Source organism: Plectropomus leopardus, chromosome 17 (assembly GCF_026936395.1).
Source record: "Plectropomus leopardus strain MGB_pleo_1.0 chromosome 17, ASM2693639v1, whole genome shotgun sequence".
NCBI lineage: Eukaryota > Metazoa > Chordata > Actinopteri > Perciformes > Serranidae > Plectropomus > Plectropomus leopardus.
In genome coordinates this window covers 16,966,031-16,979,262 of record NC_142192.1, presented here as the reverse complement: position 1 = coordinate 16,979,262, position 13,232 = coordinate 16,966,031, and the positions used below count along the sequence as shown (strand labels likewise).

Genomic DNA, 13,232 nt, shown 5'->3' with positions numbered 1-13,232 from the left:
TTGATCCAGCATCACACAGCAGAAGGTGATAGATATCCCATGCAAGAGTAAACACCACACCATCACTCTGCTGGGCATTCAGCTCAGCGCCATGAAGGGGTTCCAGTCACGCATAGAGCGGGGGTGGGAGACAAACAACATCACAAAGATATGTTGCATTTGTGATCGATGCTTACAGTTGCAAAACCAATGGATTTCTCCCGTAGCAGCTACCGTCTCTCGCACCTCATTGACGTCACTTGCTGTCTCGGCGTGGATAACGTATTTTCAATGACACCTGTGGTTACCTGTGCACGTACTTCTCATTACTCTATCGGCAGCTGTGGCAGCAGCTTCATCCCTAACTCAGTGATTTGTGACTTGTGGGAAAATATGGTGTGTTGTTGAAAAACTGGCATGTACGCGCACATAAAGGGACATGTGCTCACAAGTACGCACACATACACAGTGAGGACCCATTGCAAAATTGATTTGACAAGGAACGGGTTAGGACCAGATGAGAATGGCGATGTTTGAGCACAGCAGGCACACGGTACTGAGCAAGGACAGCCATAAATCAATGGCATCGAGCTGCATGGCATTATCAAATCCTCCTCTACCAGAAACCATATATACACACTGCAGGCCAGGAGTAGCTGGACCACACACACAACTATCCCTTACGCAAACAAACAAGCCCTTGGTGTTCATAAAGGCCTTGCATGAGATTTTGTCAAGACTGGGATAAAGAGATAAGAACTTTTTGTATCCCATGATGACAAACTCTACCAACCACCATCTCCATTGAGGAATCAAGCAAGACTAGCTTCTAATAATTTCTAGATATTTTTAGCTGCAAGAAGTGTATGATTCAGAAAATAACTACCTCATGTTTCATTCATTCAATCAATGACTCATTCATTGATATTCTATGTGAGGAGGATGTTACGATGCATGACAATGTATACAGGCAGAATCACTGCCTGGTCTCCTCTCTGCTGCCACACTGTGCAATCTTGTATCACATTCCCTGTTTGGTTTACCATTGTTCAACTTTAAATTCAAGGGTTAAACCCTTTGAAAAACCTTTTAAAACCCTTTATTTGATATATTTCAACAACACGGGGAGATGGCAGACAGCGACTTTACAACACATGGCATAAGATTCAATCAAGAATCTATCTTTTTTCTAAAAAAAAAAAAAGTAAAAAATTACCTGAATACAAAACAAGTAAATATGTAATTATAATAATTCAAACAAAATTTTATTCCCCCCTTTAAAAAAACAAAAAAAATTCAAGATTAGGTCCTTTTCTTGTCAGCATTTCAGGGATGTTTAGTTGATCACTGCCTTTTCCCCCATGTTTCTGACCGTTCAAACCATTTACTCAGGTTTCAAAGGGTTAAAGAGCTTATAAAAAGCATCTCGACTCATTACAAGAAAACTGATGTCAATCCAGCTTTCAAAGGGTTAAAGCACTTTCACACCAAGCACAGAAAAATGTGCAAACGAATTTATAAAAACAGATTCTGTGGGCTGTTAGAAATTCTTGCGCAGCCTTACGGAACATTTGTGCAGGTTCTTAGCAAATGTTGGCCTGCGGAAAAACACGTTTGACAGATTAAATGGTCAACTCATGTCATACCTTCAAGTCCTGTCAACTGTAGCTTTCTGCCAAAATTTGGAGAGTTAATGAATTTGGTTTCTGCTTCAGCTGTGATACAATGAAGATGCAAATATATGCTCTTGCTAATAAAATATGTTTACAGAAGTGAGGAACATGCACATCATCATGATGCAGAATGACATCATCGGACCGCTGGGCCCAACACTGTCCCAACTTCGACAATCCTTGTTCCCTGGTTGACAATTTATAACGTCCAGTGCAGCTGAGAAATCAAGACGGTGGTGAGGGCTTAATCCCCTTAGAAAAACAAGGCACTCACGTTTCTTCATGGATGGGTGGTTGTCATATTGCAGGTCTATGCAGGCGGTTGATGTAGTTGGTAAGTTACCGGACGTCAGCCATATGTGATACATAACATATAGATGCTCCACATCGACCTGAGGAAAGAGCGTGTGAAACATTAGGCGACAGGGACGGCTGATTCAGGTCATGAATCTTTATAACTGCAGGGAGTGTATTTTTTTGAGCAAACGGCCTTTGTTTTCAGGGTAACGTTCTCTGTCTATATTGGGGGTTTTTTGTTGTGTGGTTTGGACACTATTTAGGAGGGAATGCTTGTTTTATTTATGGAAATGAAACATAGCAACATGGATAGTTTGCAGTGGTGAGAAAATTTGCATACAGATTGTCCATATTTTCACACACCATTTTCCCATTGCAATTTAAACAGAAGACTTAAGGGGAAGCAAAAAACCCACTGATGTATAAGACTTCCTTTCAATAGTATAATATTATTAACAATACATTTTTTGAAAATTAAAATTATTTTTAATGGCAAAAAGGGATGACATTGTGATTTCAGTTGGATTTTTCAAGCAGCCATTGGTTTTGATTGACTTAAATGTGAATAAATAATCAATGTAAAGACACAAATGAGTATACAATGTATTGCCACGACCATGCTGTGACCTTGTCTAGTAGTTTTGTGCAGAAACTTTACTGGAAATGCATTCAAGGACACATTGACAAAGAATTAAAAGTTGCCATGAAAGCTCTGAATCCATAAGTTACTGTGTTGAAAAGTCACACCCTAAAGCCAGACAAGGAGCTGATGAATGTTTGACAGCATGAAAAAAAGGGGTGAATTTGGTTATTTCTGGCATTAAAATTGTTTCCATTTGGCAGCCAATTTTATAATCCACGAAAGTCTTTGAATGCACCACCAGGCATTTCAAAACAGTCCCTGCATGCAAATGCATCATTACCATATGATGATAATACACCTTTGAGGAAGAGAAGTCTGAAAAAAAAACATCCAGAATGATGGATTACCTGCTGCAAGTGAACTGAAATTCTTTGCAAGTCGAATATCATATTATTGTGAAATGAACGGAAAACAGGAACGTATGGAAGAATCTAAAATTAATGGTATGCAGTGGACAATGAATATATACATGTAAAAATGTAATTGAAAATAAAGGCACCTGTAATGACCACAGGTAAGACCCAAGAATGCAGGCTCGAGGTGAAATCAGCAAAACAGTCTTTTAATCAGGCAAAGGGACAAAAAATCTGTCCACTCTGGCAAAAGTACAAAAGTTTACAAGGCAAAGGGCAAGGTCAAAATTCAAAACTGGTCAAAAACTGCTAAGACTTACTGGGAAACAAAGCTTGGATGCTGACACGAAGGACAACACAAACTGGCAAGGAGGAGAGGAGCATGCACAGACTAAGCCAGGTGCAGCACATTAGGGCGGGGGCAGGTAATCACGCAGGCAGGAAACACAGGAGGGCAGGAAGTGAAGAGAACTGGAATTAGACATGTGACTATTAAAATAAAACAGGAAACACAAGACTTGAAACACAGGGGAAACGTGACAAAAATAACCAGGACCGGACGTGACAGTATCAGTATCCACCGCATGCATGTGCGTTGCGTTACGGCTCCGCTGCGGTTTTGCTCCGTGCGCCCTCCCGTCAATCCCCACCAGTTGCGCTACCCTGCAGGATCAGCTGGAGTGGCAAGACTGAGAAAACCCGCGAAAACCCGCTGTAATTACAGAATCACGCGCATTATATCAGTACAGAAGAAGTAGTAATAAGTCCATTAACTCCCAATACGTTGTTCACGCCATTTCCTTTCTATGGTTGTCCTTATAAAAGGATGTGTGGTGTCATTCATTTTGTGGTTTCCCACAACCTGTTGATACAGGCCTGGATCCGCTCACTGGGACGTTTTGTTGCTGTAGTTAAGTGAAATACGATCAGACGTAAACACGGAGTGTTTCATTCTGAAAATTAATTGGACGTTTTAATGTTGTTTGCTGTCTGATTTCCTGTCTGCTCTGTGTTAAATTCGGCTAAATTTATGAGATGTTCTCTGGCGTCCGGCAAAAATAGGAGCCTTGCGTATCTGATCCGCAGCCCTCCGGACTGCCGGAGCTGAGACGGAGTTGGTCCGCAACGCAGCGGAGTCAGTGGAAATGAACACAGATTAGTCTGCCGTGACGGAGCGGAGACGGACCGCACACGGATCTGGTGGACATTATGAAGTTTAAAAGTGAAGCTAATGAAGATGACAAGCAACATAACTTTTAATTGGATTCTACAAAGCTGAAGAGCTGTGGTTCCTCTTAAAGGGCATTGGTATAATGTTAAATCTACATTACAATTGTGTCATGTATGCACTACTTCACGAAAATATGCCTCTCAAACATAAAGAACTTTATAGACTTATTATCAGTATGGTGTGTTTTAAACTGTGGAAGACCAGATATGCCATGGTAACACAACAGCCGAGGTCATGATCATCACCTTCTCTGGCACACAGACTTTTGACACTGGCTAGAAGTTATTAGGTCTAACCACTTTATTACTCTGCACTTTTGACCTTATATGTATGTATTTAAATGTGCCTAGTATTATGTCTGCTGTCTGATAAAAATGTTAAGTTTCAATAAAGATTTTTTAAATTAAAAACTAGAATAATCCTTCAAATCCTATTAGGCATTAGTGTGACATTTTGTCATAATTGGCATATGAATTCTTGAGTTATGGCCTAAATCATGTTTTATGAGGTCACAGTGACCTTGACCTTTCTTCCAAATTTGTAGAAATTCCCCCAAGTTGTTCTTAAGGTACTGCATTTACAGAATAAAATGAAATAAGTCCCAGTGACCTTGAATTTTAACCACCAAAATCTAATTAGTTCATTATTAAGTCCAATGGACATCCTTGCCAAATTGTAAGAAATTCCCTTAAGGAGTTCTTAATGTAATGCTTTTTCGAAAATAGGACTGACGGAAAACCCGTAAAACATAATGCCTCCTGCCAAGGCTATTGCTTGCACGGAGGCAAAAAAAGAAAGACGGAAAATGAATAGTGATGTAATTTACTGATAACTTTGTTATTTGAGTTATTAAATATGTAAAATAATCTCAATACTCTGCCGTTGGAGTTTGATGTAAAACAAAGGAAAAAAACTCTTTACAATGTATTACATATGTGTCTACTGCTGATCCGCAATCTGTTTCTGTCATACATTAATTCAGAGATTTATAAGGTACAGAAATAGAGCAGTCACACATCAGCAGCAGATCAGAGATAAGGTGAGATGCAGAGCAAACAGAAGTCTCGAAGAATTCAGCATTAATAGGAATTTAATTCTGTAGCATTGTTTCACAGACAAACAAGCTGTTACTGTATAATTTTATAACATCATCTCACTGACAGCACATTGCTCAGTCTACTGTGAACTGTGAAAATTAAAGCTGAGATGAGCCACATGCGGGGTTGCATAAATGGACATCCACGACGTATGCTGTGAAATGTGTTTTTGAAACGTGCATTTTCTAAGCTCTGCAGCATAAGTGCACAACAGTTTTGCAGAAGTGTGCATGTGTCTATATTTGTAGGGTGTAGAGGTGTTTAGAGATGTCATTGTCTGTATCTCTTCAACCAACATAATTACCCGTCTGTATTCAGATGGAAGAGTGGAAAAAGGGAATGGTTTATACTGGAACTCACATTGAACTGAGTAAATGTTGTCTTTTCTAATTTATTATATATTGCAGATTACAGCAGTAAAATTGCTGTGCCTTCAAAGCATCACATTGATTTAATAATGGCATAAAATCAATTCTGAGAAATATTTCTGCATCCTCATACTATACTTTTCATCTCTCTCTCTCTACAAATATAAAAATATCTATACACACACACACACACACACACAGTATATATAGAATACCATTTAAGTCAGTATTTAAAAAAGAAATACATGTCATAATACATAAATTAGGAAATGAATATATAAATAACCTGAACCAGTAAAATGCATAAATAGACAGTCAGACAAATACATAGATAGATATTATTTACTTATTTATTTCGGGGTACTTTTGCAATAATGTGTAGTAAATGAAACGACAAGTTATTGAAATCAAAGTGCTATGTTGCAAACATAATGGGTGTGTTTATCTTGTGGCCATCCACAATGATCAATGTGAAGAAACAGACGTATCAATCCTGGCATTTTTTGTTTCAGAAGAAAAAGGAACAATTTTGGGTAGAAACAAGGCACAAATCTCTTTATCATTTTTGCTTTCCTGGATTCCAGATTCACCTTCATCTCTAGAAGAGTGTTCACAGTGTATCACAGGTTAAAAAACAACCAACCACCTTTCCTGTTTGCAGGTTTACCATCTCGAAGTAGTTTGGTGCAAGATGAAAACTTCACTTCTGCACACTATTTGCCACAGGGCAAAAGTAAATGAGAAAAACTGTTGGGTTTTTTTAAATAAAAACAAAGTTGCCCTTTCTCACAGCAGCATGACCATATGTTACCATACCATGCGACCACTGTAGCATAGGAAAGCACAAAGGCTATTGGGAATTAGCTCCAACTGTCTCACCCACAGCCATCGTGTTTGTAGATTCTTACATTTTCATTTCCTCCTGTCTCTTCTTTCACCACTTAGTTTAAAATAATGTGTTTTGCAGCCTTTCGTCCACCTGTGAAGGTGTGTTCTGCAGTTGAAATATTTAGCAGCTTATATTTATTCATTTTCTTATGAACTGTCTACTTAGCTTAGCAGGAATACTTTTATTTTTTCCCCCTGGAATGAAACTGCTGTGACTCTATCTGCATAAAGCAGAATTTCATGCTTGCACCTGGAAAATGGAGGTATATCTTTTCAGGAGGGAAAAAAAGAAAGAAGGAAATAGACACCCATAAAATGTGCATGCAGCCTCATGCTGCCTGCAGATGCACATAAGTATAACACAAAACATACATGTATGGATACTAATAAAACATCGGTGCAAAATATAAAATGTGTGGAGAAATAAAAGAATACAAAATTAATACAAGATGTGAAATATATGGTGACAAGGTCACTAAGCCCACTTATAAGTGGGCACAATGTGAATGTCTCACATATACCTGCAGAAATCAACACATTAAATCAAGTATTTTTCCTAACAATTTGTATTTTGCATTTATTCTGTCTGGAGATGCGTGACCTTGTCAAGAGGGGCTGAGGGACCCGAGGTCCTGACTAATCTCATTCAGGCATGGCCCCAGCTTTGTTCTAATGGACAATCAGCACTCTATATCTGGGTGACATTTTCCTCTGGCTGATCAGCTGCTCTGTCTATGTGCTGGAGTGATGTTTAGGCCTTGTGATTACGCCCTGACCTTTAGCTTGACACGGAGATAAACAACACAAAAAGCCGCTAAATAACAGCCCAGGCACAGATTCTCCAGAATCTCCAGCTGATGTTCAAGTGTTCAAGTGGAATCAGGTTTACAAAGGTTAGGTTGTGTATTGGTCAGGCAGTAGTTACATGGTGGCTGTGGTCAGATTTAGCAGCAGAAGTTGTCACACAGTGCACAAGGTCATATTCCTTACTCAGTATGTATAAACAGACCATTTTTGGCCACTTGAGGACTGTGGAAAAAGCTTTGAAGACAACATTGACATGTTATCAGTTATAAAGTTTATAAGAACATAATAGCATAAGTTGCCATTTACAAATTAATAGATAAGAATTTGGGAATTTAGTGTTTGTATCTAGTTAAAGAATATTTACTCTACTTTACACTCAGATTTTAGCATCGTTTCCATTTACTTTTATCTGGCTTTTTAGCTGCTAAATGCTCCAACACGTTCACTGGCTAATTACCAACTCCGTTGGGTAAGTCTGTGGAGTGGGCTTATCAAAGATTATTAGCTAAAAACACCTGTTGCAACAGAAAATGAGGTTGAAGAGAGTGGTGAGCGTAAACCATACATCAAAGTTTTGGCCCTAAAACCTAAACAATGAGCTGAGAGAAACCACAATGCTCATTAGAGCTGAGGGGAAGTGACAGGTGATAATTCACTGTGGGTTCAACAGGAGGGATGCTTTTCATATAAAAGTCATTTGATCCAGTGTAAATGTAAAAGTTTTGATTAGTGCAGCTTGAAGGACCCAAATTAAAACTACCCGTTACACAGAAGAGTCCTTTTCAGCAGGTTACATTAAATGTGATATATTATTGGATTATTACTATTACTATTACTATTTAAGCAGCATTGTAATGTATTAGCTGATGAGGGTGAAGCAAATACTGAATGTTTTGTATACTACTGGTTAGTTTAAACTTTTTTAAGTTGATTGTACGTATGTAGAATCCTACAGAAACATAATGCTTTTACAGGGAAAGAAAAAAAAATCTCTATTTCTGAACTAACAAGATTATGATCTCAGAAATTCTCTTTTTTTAAAAAAAAAAAAAAAGAGATCTCCTTTTTTTAAAAAAAAAAATCAGAAATAGAAGAATTTAGAGACTTTAGACTGTTATCTTGTTAATTCAGAAAAAAAACAAGAGCTGAATTTGATGAAAACTTTTCTCTGAATTTTGAGAAAAGAATCCAGAATTTTAAAAAACAAGGCAAATATTGTTTTTCCCAAGTGAAGGCGTTTCATTGCCATAGAGTCCTTATATGGAAAATACTAGCTATAGATGTTAATGAATAGATGAGGTGGAGTAAAAAAGGATGCACTGTGCTCCTCTGAAATGTAGTTTAGTAAATGTCGTAAGAGTGTGAAATAACATAAAATGTAGAGTAGATACATAAAGTCAAAAACTCCACCTTCCATTAAAGTACAGCACTTTAGTGTACTTACTTTCTACCTGAAGTAGGGAACTGTGCCTCGACCATAACCTTCGACTCCCCCGGTTGTGTTTATGAATCATAAAGTTTTATCACTTGACTTCTTTTATACAGTCAATTTTGTACATAGTTGTTGGTGCAGATCTCTCTCACAACCCCATGGCTTCACTCCGCCTCTCTACATTAATTATTCATGTTTCTCTCCACGCCTCCCATCAAACGGCTGAGGGTTGAGCCGCTTCCGTTCCTCTGTTCTCTCTCTCTCCTTCATTGATTTCTTCAATCTGCATCTGAAGCCCAAATTAGTGTGATCCCCCTGCTGCTGAATAATCATGTGTAGCTGCCTGTGCACTCAGTAACAATTTGTACAACAAATAAAGTAAACCACCCACATCAAGGCTTTAATTGCCACAATGACTCGACTTTTACTGAGACAACTGCACCTTTCCTCATCTATTATGACAAATAAATTACCCCATTGATCTAAGCTTTATCTCTTTGTTTTATTACAGGTTACATTACGCCAAGAAAAAAAAAAGTGCCGTGTCTGACAAAACATCTGTTGAGTCACCTGTCTCTTAACAGTATTCTTTATTTGAAACTTTCTACATAAATATAAGCGTCTACTGATCATTTCAGGCACACTCATTTCCCTCTTCTCATTTTCACACTTGAGTTCAGGTTGGAATGATTCTATGGTAGCAATAAGCAGAAGACAAACTTCAGCTCTGCATCTAAGCTTGATGGAAGTGCCAGGACAGAGAAGCCCTGAATACAAGCTTGATTGCTTCCCCTTGTCATTATTTTGCCATCTTTTACCATCAATTGCTCTCTTTTGTTTCCTACACTTCATAGGACACTGAAAACACAAAACAATACAAAAACATGCAGTTGCTCTAGTTGCATGCTAAGCCCGTTAAACAGTGGATCATAATGACTGACCAAAATTAGCATTTAGATTCCTCTTTCCAAAGTTATTTTAAATGGACAAGCTAATCCATGTCCAGGTTTCTCTAATGACACTTCCTTAAAAAGTCTGCGAGGCAGCTCAGCCCTACAGACTCTTTGATTTGTCTGTTGACTATTTACCATAGCTGGCATTTGGTACTTGGCAGAAGATAAATTCAACCTCAGGTTTCAAGTTTAATGTAATTATCTGTGGCCTTGTTGTTTCTTGCTGGGAGTAAAGTAATATTTTCACACTTTAATAATGAGATATTTATGATGTGATCTTAATAAATAACACTGGAACAGTTCATCTTCAGGTGATACAGTGCATGTCAATGGTTGCCATGTCAGCTTTGCACAGACCTTTGAGAAAAATAACAGCTTGAATTCCCTCTAGTACATATTGTCTTTATAAGGGAAGTTAAATACTGTATGAGATAACAAAGTAATGACACAATGAAGAGCCCACAGCCATGCTAGCAGCACTGTGAGGCTGTATTCAGGTATGGCAATGCTTTGAGCTAAATGCTAATATTGGCATGCTAACAAACTCTAAAACACGATGCTGACATGCTAATGTTTATCAGGTCATCATAATACTATACAATATATATAATACATGTTTACTATCTTTAGTATGTTAGCATGCTCACATTTGTTAGCACTTAACATAAATAATAGCTGAAGCTGATGGGAATGGCATTATTTTTTTTAAAAGTTGTTAATCAGTGGAAGCCTAACTCTGCCAGAGTGATGGGAAAAAAAGATCCTGTGAGTCATTATGATTATAATAATAATAATGACTTATTATCTCAAAATAATGACAAATCTTCTCAAAGTAATGACTTGGCATTACCAAACAATGAGGAATTTTGTCAAACGAATAATTTAGCATCTCAACATAAAGACTTGGCATCTCAAAGTAATGACAAGCAAAGTAAAAATACTGACGAAGGGTCTCAAAATAATGAGAAAGTATTTCAAAAATGAGTATTGTAAAATAGTGACTTAGTATTGTTTCCCATTATTTTGAGATATTAAGTCAATATTTCAAGGTTTCTTATTATTTTGAAAGACAAAATCATTATTTTGAGATTCTTTTTTATAATTTTGAGAAAGTTTTTTATTTTTAGATACTAACTAATTTTGTGATAGTCAAAAGTTGCAATTTTGATGAAGTTTGTTATTATTATGAGATACTAAATCATCTTTTTAGAAGGTTTTTCAAAATTTTGAGATACTAACTAGCTCTCATTATTTTGAGATAACAAGTCACATTTTGAGGACGTTTCTCATGATAATGACTTATAGGATTTTATTTTTTTCATCACAGTGGTTGAACCTATGTAAGGCCAATAAACACTTTGGCCCAATGATGGCACTGGATGAAAAGCCAGAGGATCATTGAAATGATCACTATCATGAGTGAATGTCAAACTTAATTTCAATCCATCCAATAGTTAATGAGACATTTCAGTCAAGAACACAAACGTCAGAGTCTGTGGATGAAGAAAAATTAAAGCTATCAGCAGGTTGCTAAGCTACAAAACTGTTGAAGGTGGTTGAGTGTGACACAAACACTATTCAGTCTAGAAGACCCCTTTGAACTTTCTCTGCTTGAGATGTATCAGCTGCATCACGCTGCCTGTTTCTGTTCAGCTTTACTTGAAACTTTGATTTGAAAAGTGCTCTACAAATAAATTATTGTTCCTTCCGAGCTCGAAAACATCCACGGGGTATGAAGCCTTAAACACAGTTGGCTGCTTTGAATTTTGTTCCAGCCCACACCCAATCAGTTACACATACTGTGTGACTGATGAAAACAAAATTAGATAAAAAACATGGATAAAATGCGAGCAAGATAACGAGACACAGAGGGCTCTAGTGCCAGCGAATGGGAATTAGATCATCACAATCACATGCAGTGACATGTTTGTAACATGTTCAGAATTAGTAGGAACTGACGCTGATAACAGTTTTACATCCACCGATGTCTTTCTGTGATAATAGCAGCAACAGTGTCAGTGACGTGCAGACAGACAGTGACAGGTTTATCCTTCTATGTCGTCTTTACTCGCAAAAGAGGGGCCCTTGAAGCCTCACATTCCACTCACACTCATTTCCCCTCAGGCTTTCATCTTCACAGACTCATGGGTGCCGAAACAGTCACAAAATGACACCTATTTCTCTGATTTGGCGCATGCTTGTGTGTGGGTGCGTACTTGAGTGTGCAAATCGAAGCATCTGAATGTGCGCATGTACAGTAAGTGTGTATGTGTCAGTGTGACCAAAGAGAGACGTGCAATAGAGTGTGACACGTGGCCGCAGTAAATTGGATTGAAGACGTAAGAAAGACAATGAGTCACTCGCTGCAGGGTTTTTCCACACAGTGAACTGGATAGAAAAGGGAAAAGGCCCTTGGAGAGAAGAAAAGCCATCAAAGCAGTCAATTCTTTGGGGAAATGTCAAAGGGAGCTGTATCCCCACTGCAAATGAGAATACTCTGTCTGTCAAGTCAGCTTAATGCGGTGCGGCCGACTAGTCGCCACAAAGAGTGGGCAAACATTACACTGAAGAAGGAGGGAGGGAGACATGAGGAGGAAGGAGCCAGACAATGCCCTTTTCTTTACTCAAACGTCTTGTATTGAGAACAGAGCAGGATTTTCCTCCCGAAGCAGATGCCTGTGGCATCCCGATGATCTTAATTCACCAAGCAGCCCATGAAATAATATCCTCATGTTCCTTCCACCAGGGATTTGTCTCTGGGCTCGTCCCAAGTAGGTGGCAGAATTGGCAACAACAGTGCCTGGATTCTGTTTTCATTGAGAGGGCAAAGAAAGGAAGTGCAATACACTGTTGACTTCTGTTTCCCAAATTAATTACAGTCTTGGTTGGAACAAAGACAAACTGCTCACACCTCCTGAAGTCAAACAGCGGCAGAGGCACCGCGTATTGATTGAGAGTGAAACTCAGCAACTGAAGAAGAACACAATGATGATTGAGTTTCTGAAAGTGTGGTTGTCTCAGAGCAGAGTACGCGCGCACACACATACACACAGAAACACACACAGACTGATGTCACCCCAGTGAGGCAGTGTGTCTTACTGGATGTCCATGGGTAATTGACCCATAAAGGTCCCCACTCACCCCTCACCTCACATTGACATGAGAGGTGTCCCAGTCCTGTTACAGCCTTGTTAGTGTCACTCAACCTGCTCCAGTCGTCTCCACCCCCACACGGACAAGGCACACAGTCCACTGCATACAGAGCCAGAGTGTCCTAAATCTGAATCAGTATGACACACTGTTACAGTGAGATGCAAAACATTTGAGAAATGAAGGATAACGTGCGGAGGAGGAGCGTTCTGCTTCTAACATTAATGAAAGTGTGGGTTTTAAATGGCTGATTATACTGTGTATTTGTTGTATGATTACTAACACTCTAGATTGTGCGTGTACATGCATACATGCTCTGTTTCGATGTGTTGGCTGAGGCGATGGTGTCACCCAATCCTTT

The 13,232-nt window shown here is 38.6% G+C and overlaps 1 long non-coding RNA gene across 3 annotated transcripts in view; it reads right to left on the bottom strand.

The window, feature by feature from the left end:
• The window catches only part of LOC121957490 (uncharacterized), a 217,358-nt gene that overhangs the window by 139,978 nt on the left and 64,148 nt on the right, over positions 1-13,232 (bottom strand). For 2 of the 3 annotated variants that reach the window (XR_015779457.1, XR_006106784.2), the window contains exons 1-2: positions 3,266-3,589; positions 1,927-2,044 (exon numbers count right to left, since the gene is read on the bottom strand). This is a non-coding gene — a long non-coding RNA (uncharacterized LOC121957490). Of the gene's footprint in view, positions 1-1,926; positions 2,045-3,265; positions 3,590-13,232 lie in introns of those variants that run through there. The other variant, XR_015779458.1, reaches the window with a different exon arrangement.